General features: G+C 36.9%; 1 protein-coding gene across 1 annotated transcript in view; it reads right to left on the bottom strand.

The window, feature by feature from the left end:
• The window catches only part of CTH (cystathionine gamma-lyase), an 814,142-nt gene that overhangs the window by 242,827 nt on the left and 557,427 nt on the right, over nt 1–13,888 (bottom strand). The window lies entirely within an intron of this gene.

A 13,888-nucleotide genomic window follows, 5' to 3' on the forward strand; every position in this document is an offset into this window, starting at 1 on the left:
TTGTGCTGAGACAACAAAAGCTTGGCACAGTTAGCTTATCCAGGTAAACCCAGCAAGGTGCAGCTCCAGAGATCATAATGGATCATCCACTGTCTAAGTCATTATGCTGAAGTGGGAAATGTGAATGACTGACTCCTCCAGAAACAAGGTCACAGCTCGATTCTCATAGCTTCCATTTATGTAAATAAAACAGTTGGCAGCAAAATGTTCAGCATTCTTACAAATTATTAATAAATATTTAATGTTACCATAACTGAACTTTTCTTGTAGTTAAGCAAATTAAAAATCATGTGATCACAGCCTGGTTATGCAATGTAATGGATTAAGACCTGGCTACAACTTTGATTAGCACCTCGGGTATTGGAAGAACCAGGTAAAGGAGATTAGCATTAAGTGGCAAAAATTAGCTTACCCATACCAAAGGTAAGAAAAAAATTAAAGAAATGTTATGATGGTAAATACAAAGACACTGGAGGGACAGACTAGCAGTCTAGTGGGAGCATGCACACATGAGGAAAGAACAGTAAGCCCTTGCCGCTATACAGGAACCCAAATCAGCCACAGAGTGACAGGGTTAGAACTTAAATTAGAGATCCCTCTGATGGCTGTTTGAATGATGAACTCTGAAATCAGATCATACCCTTTGGGGAATGAAGAGGCTGAATGATTGAGGAGGAATGACGGTTGACAGGTAGTGAAGGGTAATAATGACACAAAATGTTAAAACACTGTGGTGTGGGGGTAGTAACTGAAAATGCTTTTCAAAGTTAGCTAAATGTCAATATAGCTCATCAAGACTTAAAAGAAAAACAAGGGACAACAAACAGTAATTTACTGGTATCACACTCTGGGTTGGAAACTGCTGTGTTACTAACACCTTGTTCAAGCCTCATTCATACACTCTAGATCAGCTCTGAGTTGGAAAGTATATATGCGACTGTTATTCTCCTAAGCACTCCTAGTTGTACAGCCTTACATGGTTAGACACTAGGCTACAGACCATGGTGGTCATTTGACAATGTAAGAAACCTGAACGGCTGATGCAGGAGTTCAGGGACTGACACAATGATTAAGGTGTTTACCTCACAGACACAAGGTACAAGATTTGATTCTCTCCTTTGAAAGGGAAATTGACTAGGCTTAAAATGGCCCACAAGGGCAACTAGCCTAGTACCTACCTATGAATCTATCTATGTGATAAAAAGCTGAAAATAGCAAGGGCACTTCCTTAGGATAAACTGGCAGAAGACACTAGTACATGTCTAAAACAATGGAAGAAAACCCCTTAATTGCTAAAATCTATAACAGTTTCAATAAGAAAACTGTAATGAGAAGTCAAGTAGGTCCTTCGAGAAGAAATCTAATAAAACATTTGGATAAAGAGACACTGGAATTCAATGGCTATAGTGGATATAAAAAGTTTACAAACCCCTGTTAAAATGCCAGGTTTTTGTGATATAAAAAATGAAATCACAATAAATAATTTCAAAACTTTTCCTACCTTTAATGTGACCTATAACCTGTACAATTCAATTGAAAAACAAACAAATCTGTTACGGGAAAACTATAAAAAATAAAAAACATACAATAAGCTGGTAGCATAAGTGTGCACACCCTTAAACTAATCCTTTGTTGAAGCACCTTTTGATTTAATTACAGCATTCAGTCTTCTTGGGAAGGAGTCTATCAGCATGGTACATTTTGACTTGGCAGTATTTGCCCACTCTTCCTTGCAAAAGTGCTCCAAATCTGTCTGATTGAGAGGGTATCTCTTGTGCACAGCCCTCTTCAGGTCACCCCACAGATGTTCTATTGGATTTAAGTCTGGGTTCTCGTTGGGCCATTCCAAATCTTTAATTTTCTTCTGGTGAAGCTATTCTTTTTTTAATTTGAATATATGCTTGGGGTCATTGTCATTTTGAAAGGTGAAATTCCTCTTCATCTTCAGCTTTCTAGCAGATGCCTGAAGGTTTTGGGCCAAAAGTGACTGGTATTTGGAACTGTTCATAATTCCCTCCACCTTGACTAAAGCCCCAGTTCCAGCTGAAGAAAAGTAACCCCAAAGCATGGTACTGCCACCACTGTGCTTCACCACGGGGATGGTGTTCTTTTGGTGATGCGAAATGTTGTTTTTGCACCAAACGTACCTTTTCGAATTGTGGCCAAAAAGTTCAACCTTAGTCTCATCAGACCGTAACACATTTTCTAACATGCTTTTGGGAGACTTGATGTATTGCTTTGCAAATTTTAGCCAGGCCTGGATGTTTTTCTGTGCAAGAAAAGGCTTCCATCTGGCAACCCTACCCCACAGCCCAGACATAAGGAGAATATGGGAGCTTGTTGTCACATGTAGTACACAACCAGCACTTGCCAGAAATTCCTGAAGCTCCTTCAGTATTGCTGTAGGTCTCTTGGTAGCCTCCCAGACTAGTTTTTATCTTGTCTTTTTATCAATTTTGGAGGGATATCCAGTTCTTTGCAGTCACTGTAGTCCCATATTTTCTCCATTTTTTGATGACTGTCTTCACTGTGTTTCATGGTATATCCAATACTGTGGATATTTTTTGCACCCTTCTCCTGACTGACACCTTTCAACAATGAAATCCCTTTGATGCTTTGTGAGCTCTCTGCGAACCATGGCATTTGCTGTAGCAGGGAACTGAGTAAATGTCAGGAAAATTCTGCTAGGATGGCTGAACTTTATTTGGGGTTAATCAGAATCTCTTTAATTGATGGCAGGTGTGCACCCAAGAAGACTGAATGCTGTAATTAAATCAAAAGGTGCTTCAACAAAGTAGTTTAAGGGTGTGCACACTTATGCAACCAGCTTATCGTATGTTTATTTTTTATATGTTTCCCCCTAACAGATTTGTTTTTCAACTGAATTGTACAGGTTACAGGTCACATTAAAGGTGGGAAAAGTTCTGAAATGATTTATTGTGGTCTTATTTTTTTATATCACAAAAACGTGGCATTTTAACAAGGGTGTGTAAACTTTTTATATCCACTGTATCTGCTACTCAGTAACAGCACTATCTCCATCAACAGGGGAGTGATAGATTGCTAGCAACTCTACTCTCCCGTTTTCCCTTCCTCTGTCCCAGAATGAGTAGGCCGACAGTTGCTTTTATTTCCCACCCCTCTTTGCCCAGCTCCTCTAGCACCCAAAGTTCGCATTTAGAGCTCCATCCTCAATGTTATCGAATTGAGGACAGGATTTTAGAAAAAAAAAAAAGAGAAACTAAGTATTAATAAAAACAAATCATAAGTACAGAAAAGAGAAAATATGCTTATCAACTAGACAAACTTGAGATACAAGAAAATAAGCAAGTAAGCCAGGACTTCTTTCACTTGACAACACAGTTTTTAATTTTTCTATCTGATGTTGAGCAGATAAAAACATTTGCTGACAACTTTTAAAACAGTTTTTTCACTGAAACATCTTGAAAAAAAGTACACTTTCCTATAATACAGTATTTAATTAAGGTAGAGGAAATCTTAATTATAATATAGGCTTTAAAGTCGATCTCATCCTGGACACTTAAATGTAAATGAGGTCAAATTAATCAACTTAGTTTTGCAAAGTGCAGCATTTATTTAAGTCCACAGTGGTGTTATGAAGCCACATTAACAAAATATACAGATGAGATTAGTCTGAGAAGTGAAAGTCTGGGAAATCATACGAATCCTGGAAAAGGAGGGTAATACCAAGTGATGAAATAAGCATATATGAAAAGGTCTAGAAAGTGTAACATCAAGAAGTTTTTTTTCTGTAAGGCCACTCAGTTCAAAAATTGAAACATCAGCATGACTATTCTACAATGATGAAAGATGGAATGTCTGATCTCTTTTTGTGTGCAATTTGTCAAAGCAGTTGCACAATGAATAAAAAACAATCTTATTCAGAACATCAGTATCCCAGCTTGTAAGTTAATATTAAATAATGTTAACAGTGGAATAACTAAAAAGAAGGATCCTCTCAAAATAAAAGTAAGTAAAAGCAGAAGTCTGAATATAAACCAAATCTAAAACATTTACAAAATTTTAATAAATGGGTCTACGTTTTAGATTTTTATTCTAAAGTGTATGAAATCTGATGAGCTTGATAAAATTATAATCAATGAAAAAAATAGTTAAATAATTGCCCTTCAACACTTAAGAGTGCTAGTTTGTCTCAGTACTACATTAAATAGCCTAAACTGTGAGTGCCAAGATAACTGTTTTCAGAGGGTTTTTTATATCAGTAAAAGTCAGTCCACTGCCCAGCCTCATGTAACATTAATTAATTACATTTGTCCTTAATTTTACTGAAAAAATTACTTTAAGCTCTTGAGAAAAAAAAATGAATGAAACCAAGAACCCAGCAAAAAGACTACACCCCCACTGCATAACAGGGCATGGTTACCCCTTATAGGTCTTGCTATGTAATGTAAATTAGCTATCCAGAGTAACCTCCCTCAGTGTCTGCTCAGTGAGTTTTAGTAATCTGATTAGAGATGTCAGTGGGGGCAGACACTCCAAATGTTTTTCTCTTGCATGCATTTCTAGGATAAAAATACAGTCATGAAATCTGTGGGGAGAGTTAACAACATGCAATGCCTACAGCAGTAATCTACTTTTTGTTACTGACAGTTGTGTATTCAAGTAGCAAACTGAAATACAATACTGTGCTTTATTTATTTATTTGCTATTTTTATTTATTTATTTGCAACTGGACATTAGAGTTGTACAAATAGGGTTTCCTTTTCTAAAGAAGGGGAAAGTTGTTTGTGAAAAACAAGGACATTTACATGCTTACTGTTAAAACAACTGCTGGCATGCTTGCTTGAAGGCCATGTATACTGTCTGAGAGTAGCAAACAGAAAAGCATTACTGTGGCCAGACTTCTTTCAATTTCTTCATCTTCAGACAATGGAAGCATGAAAAGGGTGTGGTCTTTTGGGGAGTAAAGTTTGTGTGAAAGAAAAGGGTAGTTATATGATCACTGGCAAAAGGTCATTGACCGTGTATAGGTGTCTGAATACAATCAATTGAAATACAATACTGTGGCTTTTACGTCTTTCTCTTTCATCATAAACATCAGTGCTGTACACAGTTGCTACCTTTCAACATAGTCTGTGAGGAAGCAAGAGGCAGTGACACAATCACTGATATGCCTTGATGTATGTCTGTGTGCGTCTTTGCATGTGCATCTCACAGCAAGAAGAGAAAATACAGTACAGTCACCACTATTTACTTCACTCTTTTCATAACCAAACTTCATAGAGATAGAAAGTAGCTATTGGTGGAGTGAATCAGGTTGTGCATGAAAGCAAAGTATAATTACATGACAATTGTTAAATAACCTTTGATTTACCTTATCAGGTAGTGTACGTGTCTGAAAGCAATACAAAGAAATATTATTGTGGCCATTAAAGGACAACTGCAGCCCCCAAAAACAAAAACAAAATTCAGCATTTCTTGGACTTTCCTACATTACTGTTTCTGTATCAGTCTAAGTTCTTCTAATTTGTTATATCCAAAATGTCCTGAAAGTGGGCTGCCATGCTGCAGGATTTTGTTCTGTAGCTAACCCTCTCACCTCCTAGACAGAGAAACACCCCTGTGATAAGATCATTTACAGTCGCTCTCATTCTAGCTCCACCAGCTTACAACAGTGATTGCCTATTTTGCACTGTCAGCATCAGCCTGCCATTTTACTTTGCTTCCTTTGATTTTTATTAGTGGCCATCTTTAGTACAGCATTTTAAGGAACATTTGAATGTCAGTCTTGAAAAAGTAGTTGTGTTAATTGCTCTCTTCAAACTTTAACTGTAGTTCCGTGTCCAAATTTGAACCCTGTGATTAATACTAGATACTTAGTCTGACTTGGCTTGGATTACACTTGCATTTTAATAATTTTCAGTGGCAAAAAAAATGAAACAAGTGTGAGTAAAAGTGAAGCTGTCCCCATTCACATGGATGAGGTCCTAACTGTCAGGGTTCCCAGCCATTAACTGTTCATCCCTACATGTTAATTTAAATACAGTGGCAGTTCCATTAGTGGTTAAAATTTAATGTGTTCAAAGAGTCGAATTTGGTGATTCAGTGCAAGCTTAAGTGATCTAACTGCATAAGTGTAAAAAAAAAAAACAATCCACTATTACTGACTATTTTCAAGAAGGCTGTACCCTTAGCACAGTTTTAGGCAATTTATGTTATCTGCATTTAAGGGGGGAGGGTGGATCTACAATTTACTCTAAATATATTGGGGAGGGCAATTCACTAACTTGTTTTACCGAAGACGAACTTCTAAATTAACAACCACATACAATTAAGCTTCCACAATAATCTGTTCAAGATGAAGTAACCAAATTAATGGCTTATATGTATGATTTGCACTGCTTGTGATGAGAGACCTTGAAGAGGTACTGGACAAAAGCTTAGCCTTTACTGCATTTATCAAAAAAATGACATAAAAGCACCTATATTTGGCAGTACACCTGTCTAGTAAAATATGACTAGTACATGGTGCAGCATACAATAAACGATTACATGGTAGTGAGAATATGGCAATTTCCCATAAGGTCTGCTAAATATTTCTGCACTTTTCTAGTAGCCTCGCTGATAAAGCAGATTTAAATACCCATGTTTAAAAGCCATCATCAATGACCTAACTTAATTACTTTGTTCCTCCTAGCCTTCATGATTTATTTATTTTACATTTGTTAACTGGGATAGTCCGACTGGATACAAGTCCATTTTCAGCGGAGGCCCGGGGAGAAAATCTCCACATTGCAAATAATTGACACTTAAGTATGTAGTTACATAGAAATCAACGCATTTAAGAAATCACTAACAATTTATAGTCAAGGTTTGATGTAATTGAAGCAAACATTGTGGCTTTATGGTAGTCATATAGAGAGAACATTATACATGCTAGAAGTGTGTAAAAGAGAAAGACATGTATTTCAAGGTTGAATGTAAGAATGCTAGTTAAGATAAAAGGTGGTTAGCTAAGAAGGAAAGTTTTAGTGAATAGAATATAGAGGGGGAGAAGAGTGTAGGCTCAGAATGTGTAAGAAACAAGCTATAATCCTGATAATAGTATTCTAAACTTTGTAGAGAAGTATATGTTGTTTGGGTTGGGGAAAGTTATTAATGGGTATTTCACCTTTGTGAGCTAAGTTTATCTTACCTTTGTAATAAAAACATATATAATTTTTTTGGGGGTTAGTGTAGGTGGAGACATGGACATAACTATGTATTTTCTTACCTATTTGTTATTTTTTTGGTTAGTTTGGGTTAAGACATGGACATAGCCAATCCCTGTTTAGATAGATCTTTAGAGATGTTTTAAATTGGGGCAGGGAGGATATAGTGGTTAGTTCAGCAGGAAGTAGGTTCCATTTTTTTCCAGCAGAGTTGGAGAATAAAGATTCACTAGCCGAGTTGCTGGCTTTGGTTGTTTGTACTAGCATTCTGTTAGATGAGCGGAGGGATGCTAGGTTGCTGTAGGGGGTAATAATATTAGACAGAATGGGAGTACTGGTAGGTAGATAGAGTGTTTTATGTATAACTATGAGTTGGTTATAATGGAGCTGATTGGGTAGTTCTAGCCAGCCTAGTTTGTGAAGATTTTGACAGTGGTGGGTTCTATAGGCTGACCCTGTGGCAAATCTAGCTACATTGTTATAGGAGGTATTGATTTTGTTAAGGTTTGATTTACTTAGATTTGTAAGGATGGGTGAGGCGTAAAGAAGGGTTGACAGCAGATGTGTCCGATCTATGGATTTTCTGGCAGGTGGGGTTAAGAATTGTTTAATCCTATACATGGAGCCTATTTTTTTTTAACTGTTTTATGGTTTTGTCTATATGGGTGTCATACTTCAGATTATTATCAATGATTACTCCAAGTAGTTTAGTGAAAGGTTCAGGGGAGATTATGGTGCCATTGTTAGATCAAATTGTAATTTTTGGTAATGTTAATTACGGGTAGGGGAGAAAAAAAGAAGCTCAGTTTTGTTTGGGTTAAGTAGGAGGCGACGATTATTCAGCCAGTTTTCTACTTTATTGTGATTTGGGATAGGGATTTTAGTTCTGTGGGAGTGGAGGCAGAAAGTGTGCAGTCATCTGCATACTGTATACAAGTTGTATCTGGGATAACATTGGGTAGGTTGTTTATGAAAATAGTGAAAAGGAGGGGACCCAATATAGAGCCTTGGGGTACTTCAAGGTTGACAGGTAGAAGGGGGGATAGATTGTCTTTCCATAGAACAGCTTGTTGTCTGCCATGGAGGTAAAAGTGGAACCAGTTGATTACTGGGTTGTCTAAGGAAAGTGATTTTAGAGAGTCTAGGAGTAGGTGGTGATTTATCATGTCGAATGCTTTTGAAAGATCGAGAAAGAGGGCAGAAGAGAGCTTATTTTGATTATGGTTGTGATTTATTGTGTGAGAAAAGGAGAGAAGGGCAGTAGTTGTACTATGTGCAGGTCTAAATCCGTGCTGGGTTGGTGCTAGTAGAGTATTCTAGTAAGGTGTGTTAGAATTTGCTTGTGTGTGCATTTTTCCATTATTTTGGCTAAGGGAGATAGTATGGCTATAGGTCTATAGTTAGAGAATTCTTTGGAGGTTCCCCCTTTATGAAGAGGAATAATGTGTGAGATTTTCCAGATGGAGGGGATGTGGGATTCTTGTATAGTATGGTTTATAAGGATGGAGATAGGGTATGCTATTTCATTAGCGGACTTTTGCAGAAACTCTGCAGGAAGTAGGTCTACTGCTAGAGTGGTGGGTTTTAGTTTTTTAAGCAATGATTTAATATAGTCTGTGGGTATAGGATCAAATTTAAAGGGTGGGATATTTGTCTGAGTGGGTGCGGTAGTAGAAGAGATGGGAGATAGGTTGTTAGCAAGGGACTGGACTGTTTCTGTGAAGAAAGTATTAAAGGTCATTGCAACACTCTTAGGAGGTAGCTGTAGGGTAGTTGAGGGGGTGGGGGTTGCTGATTTGCCTGGGTGGAGCAGTTTATTCAGACATGACCAGAATTTCTGGGGTTGAGTTTGGTGTTTTTGCTGTAAATTTAAATAGCAGTTTTGTTTGTCTGACACAATAGACATTTTTGTTTAATTTCTCATTTGTTTGTATGTAATGTGGGCTAGTGGGCATTTTGTGGCTCTCCATGAGGTCCATGCTTTGTTTCTAGCAATATTTTTTTGTCTAGCACTATTGGCTAGCCATGGAGCAGTTTTGTTTTTGGTTTTGATTCTTCATGTGGGAGCATGTCTGTCTAAGATGGCAAAGAATCTAGCATTGAATTCTGAGACAGCTACGTCAAGGGGAAGTACTTTAAGATTGTCCCATTTGCATGAGTTAAGTTCAGCTTGGAAACAAGTTAGGTTAAAGTTCTTTGTATACCTAAGTGTTTTAAAGGTAGTTTGTTGAGACAGGTCATCCTTTTTCCTGATTATATAGGTTAAGAGGTTGTCGCTCATGTTCTCAGGTAGGGTACCTGATTTGTATAACTGAGTGTTGTTATTTATTAAGATCCAATCTAGGATACTTTCTTTATTGTTGGGTTTATTGATTCTAGTGGGGGAAGTAATTATCTGGGAGAAACCATGTAAGTTGATATGGTTGGTGGGGAAGTTTGATGAACATGTTAGCCAGTCGATATTGAAGTCGCCGAGAATGATTGTTTCTTTGGGGTGGTTAGTGGATAACCATTGGAGGGTGCATTCTAAGGTGTTTATGTTGTTGCCTGGGGGAATATAGGTACATACTATGATTATATATTTGTGTTTATTAAGTTGGACTTTTGAGATGATTGTTTCAGTGTTGGTAGTTGTTAGTTCTTGTGGGGTGGTAATTGTGGATACCTCAAGAGTGGATTTATAAAGGATGGCGACTCCGCCTCCTTTTCTACCTTACCGGTCCAGTCTTGTTATACTGTAGTTAGGGGGTATAATTTCATTATCAGGGATAGTGGGCTTGAGCCAGGTTTCTGTAAGACAGAGTAGATCAGGGGAGTGAATATCCAGGAGGGAATGCAGGTAGTGGATTTTCTTATTTATACTTCTAATATTTAGATGACAGACTAGAAATGAGTTAGGGGCATGATATACGCTTCTTAGGTTAGAAGGAGTACTATTTGTGGGGTTAGTAGTAGCCTGTGAATTTGGGCCTGGGTTAGGATGGATATCACCGTCGGCTATTAGGGTAGGTAATATACTTCTTATGAGTTTGGTGACTATTAGTAGGAGTTGGTGATAGTTTTTAGTCCTACAGTTTAAATATGTAGGTCGTATGGGGTGGAGAGCTTTTGGAGTAGTGAAATTGGAGATGAGGTGGGGAAGTATTTGTGTGGAGGTATGCGGTTGGATAATAGTGGTGGTAATTGAATTAGGGTGTTGAGTGTTAGGCAGATGGTGGAATTCATAGGTGGTGAGAAGATGAAGTATGAGAAGAGGGGGTATGAGGTAGTGATGTGGTCTAGGTTGTGGAGATTTGGTGGGAGTTAGTGAAGACATTATGGGGTAAGGTAGTAATTGGGATAGAGAGTATGGGTGGGTTAATAGAAGAGAGTGGGTTTTGATGGGATGGGGGATGATGTAACAGATAATGAGACAAACATGGCAAAGAAAATGTGAGATTTCATTAAAAGGCAAACAAGCTCAAGCACAAAACAGACAATTAATAAATGATGCCTTTTGTATGTGACATGCTTAGTGATGGATTACAGAGAAGGAATATCACTTTTTGGAAAGAAAAAAATGATATATGGGTGGAGATCTCCTTTAGTTATTTCACTTACTTCACAATTAGACCAACTTTGTACACAGAAAGTGGCCATCGTTTTTTGAGACAATAGTCTGCGTGTAAAAGCACAAGGCAGTCTCATAATTACTATAAAATTATCTTTGATATGGCTTTTTGGGGAGAAAGTGTGTGTGGGTCTGAAAGCAATAAGCTAAAATATATTACTGTGATTATTTCTTTCACTTTCAGTACACTCGGCCTTTAAGGTATAAACAATTATTTAATCTGTCTAGTCTGAACATGTTAAAACCTGGAGGTGATTATTTCATTGCCTTTAATTTCTGGTTTTAACTATGTTTCTGCAATAGCTGTAATATCAGGGGAATAAAATGGTAAGCATGCACAGAGTTTTTATTACATATACTGCTAAGGTTTATATTGAGAAAGAGTAAGTTTGAACCTTTAACTGAGGGTGCTGGAAAGGATGGAAAGTTGTACTGTGTCTGTGTCTTGGTTAAATGTAGGACTAGGATTTGGGTTTATATCATGAAGAGGAATTCTTTCTAAAGGAAATAGGAATTTTAGAGAATATGCTACTAGGAAGAGGGTATCCCATACACTTTCTAGAACCCATATTTCAGGAAGTCATCACTAAGAGAAAGCAAGGCCATTTTTACCCATATTAGGGGGTACATAACAATAGCAGTGGTAGGGTAGACATACCACATACTACCAATAATTTTTTTCAACACTCTATGGTTCTTACTTTTTGTCCACTTTCTGGTAAAATCAAAGAAATTTTAAATCACAACTGGGTACTTTTTGACATGGAAGAACAATTTAAAAACAAATTAGGTAACTATCCGGTAGTAGTGTACAAGAAAGACAAGTCAATAAAAAAACTTGCTTGAAACTAATGTAACCAATGTGAACAAAGGCAAGATGGTGAAATGTGGACATTGTAATCACTGCCCATACATTTTGGAATAAGTCTCTGTACATTAGGGGTTTTGGTAGGGTAGTCCTGAAGCAAAAGCTTAATTGTCAAAGTAAATGGCTGATATATATAGCCATTTGCCAACAGTGCTATAGTTTCTACATAGGGCAGACTAGTAATAGCCTCAATAAGCGAGTTTACCAACATTTATATGATATTAAAAAGAACAATCTCAAGAATGCGTTATACAAACACATAAAAGAACATCCTGGTCATCAGTTTAAAATTCAGTGCCCTTGAACAGATAGGAAACAACGAGAATTAATGTGCCAGCTTAAGTGCAATGCAACATACCCCCTGGGCTTAATGAAACTGTTTCCATTTCTAGCTATCGCAAGTTAAAAGCTGAATTTCATATGTAAATAAAAATGTAATTTTATTAAGGACATTTTAAGCTAATGGATTGTGAAAGAATTAAGATGTTACTTATTGTTATTTATTTCTGAGAATTTGATTATTAGCTTTGTGCAGGTTTTTATTGTTTTTATTATCCCAATTTGCACAACACAGCTCTGTTTGTTACAAAAGCTGCTTTCAATGTTATGTATAGATAATAATGCCTTTCCTGCTGCTAGTATTATAGGGAATTTATCATTAATTTCAGTTTTTTAAATAATATGAACATACACCTTTTAAAATTAATTTAATAGTGTAAGTCGTGACGAAAGTGCATATTTAACAAGTGGTTCAGTGTGCTTTTTTGTATTCTGAAGAAGTCAATGCTGACAGCTGACGAAAGCGCTAAAGGCTTCTGTCTGTGAGCCGTATTGCTCTTTCTTATTTTATTTATTCACTTTATATCACCACTTAGACTGAGATTAGTTCCCGAGAACAGGAGAGGGTAGGATAATTTGGGTTTGTATTTGATTTTTATAGTCACTTTTAGGCTTATGGATTTATATTTCAAGTACCTGTAAGTGAAAAGATTAACATAAATAACAATATAGTTCTGGAGATAGGCAAAGGAAGTTTAAAGAGTTGCTGTATGTGGATGAGGAAATACTAGTTGGTGAGGTGGTGATTGCTAACTGAATTGTTTGGTAACCTGTTATTTGAGCTAAGATAATTTGTAAGCACAACATTATGAAGAGAGTTGAGGATATTAAGTAGAAGAGGGCATGTAAAAGCTGAAGTCAAGCTGAAGTAGTTATTAACTAGCTAAGATACAGCTAGAGGAGTGGTGTATGTGTGTGTGTAAAAGACTGGAAGTGCTACAGGACTGGTTACCTAGATAAGGATTAGCTAGGTAACTAGTTGTAGACCATAGTGTGATGTTAAGGTATAGCTGATAAGAGTTATAAAAGTGGTTAGAATGTCTTTAAGGGGAGGAAATATGCTGAATCGTGGGTGAAGATCAGATAGTATAAGGATACAGAAGGGGACTGATAAATTTGGAGTGGAAGAGGAGTGAAGCGGGTCAGACCGGTTCTCCTATTAGCAGAAGCCAGGCAGTATGGTGACCTAAATATTGACTGGCAAACCTGCAACTCAGCAATTTCCTTTAACTCACTGAATCAGTTTGGTTAAATAATCTATACAACTACAAGAGCAGAATAAAAAATAGGCTACCTGTACTGGACTGAAATTCTTACCAATAAAACCAATACTATAAACTATTCTAGTTATTTACCTGACAGTGTTAGCAACCATCTCCCAACATATATATGGAGATAATGGCAAAATATAAATAAGCTACCACTATACAAACAAATACACAACACAGACACCTTCATCTCCTCTGTTTACCTCTAACCGGAATCCATTAACTGCATTGATCTCAAATAATGCTCTCACTTCAGCAATATTTTCCTTAATATCTTAAATAAAATAGTACCAATTACATCAAAAGAGTCAAATCAACCCCAGTACCTTGGCTTACCAAAGCAAATAAGCAACTACTTAGACAGAGAAATAATGCCTGGAAACTTTGGTGTATTTACAGATACTTTCCAGACTGTCAGGCAACTTAGAAACCTATCTAAAAAGCAGATTAAAATGAACAAATATACTGTTACTTAAAACTCTTAACAGAAAAACAAAAAAAAAACAAAGTATTTTGTTCAACTATCAGAAAACTTCTCAAACCTAGTGAAACCTACCACTCCCACAACAACTAGTAACAAGGATGACATTGCAAACTAATTCACACTTTA

The sequence above is a fragment of the Protopterus annectens genome, chromosome 10.part0 (assembly GCF_019279795.1).
Source record: "Protopterus annectens isolate FY-2018-M chromosome 10.part0, PAN1.0, whole genome shotgun sequence".
NCBI lineage: Eukaryota > Metazoa > Chordata > Ceratodontiformes > Protopteridae > Protopterus > Protopterus annectens.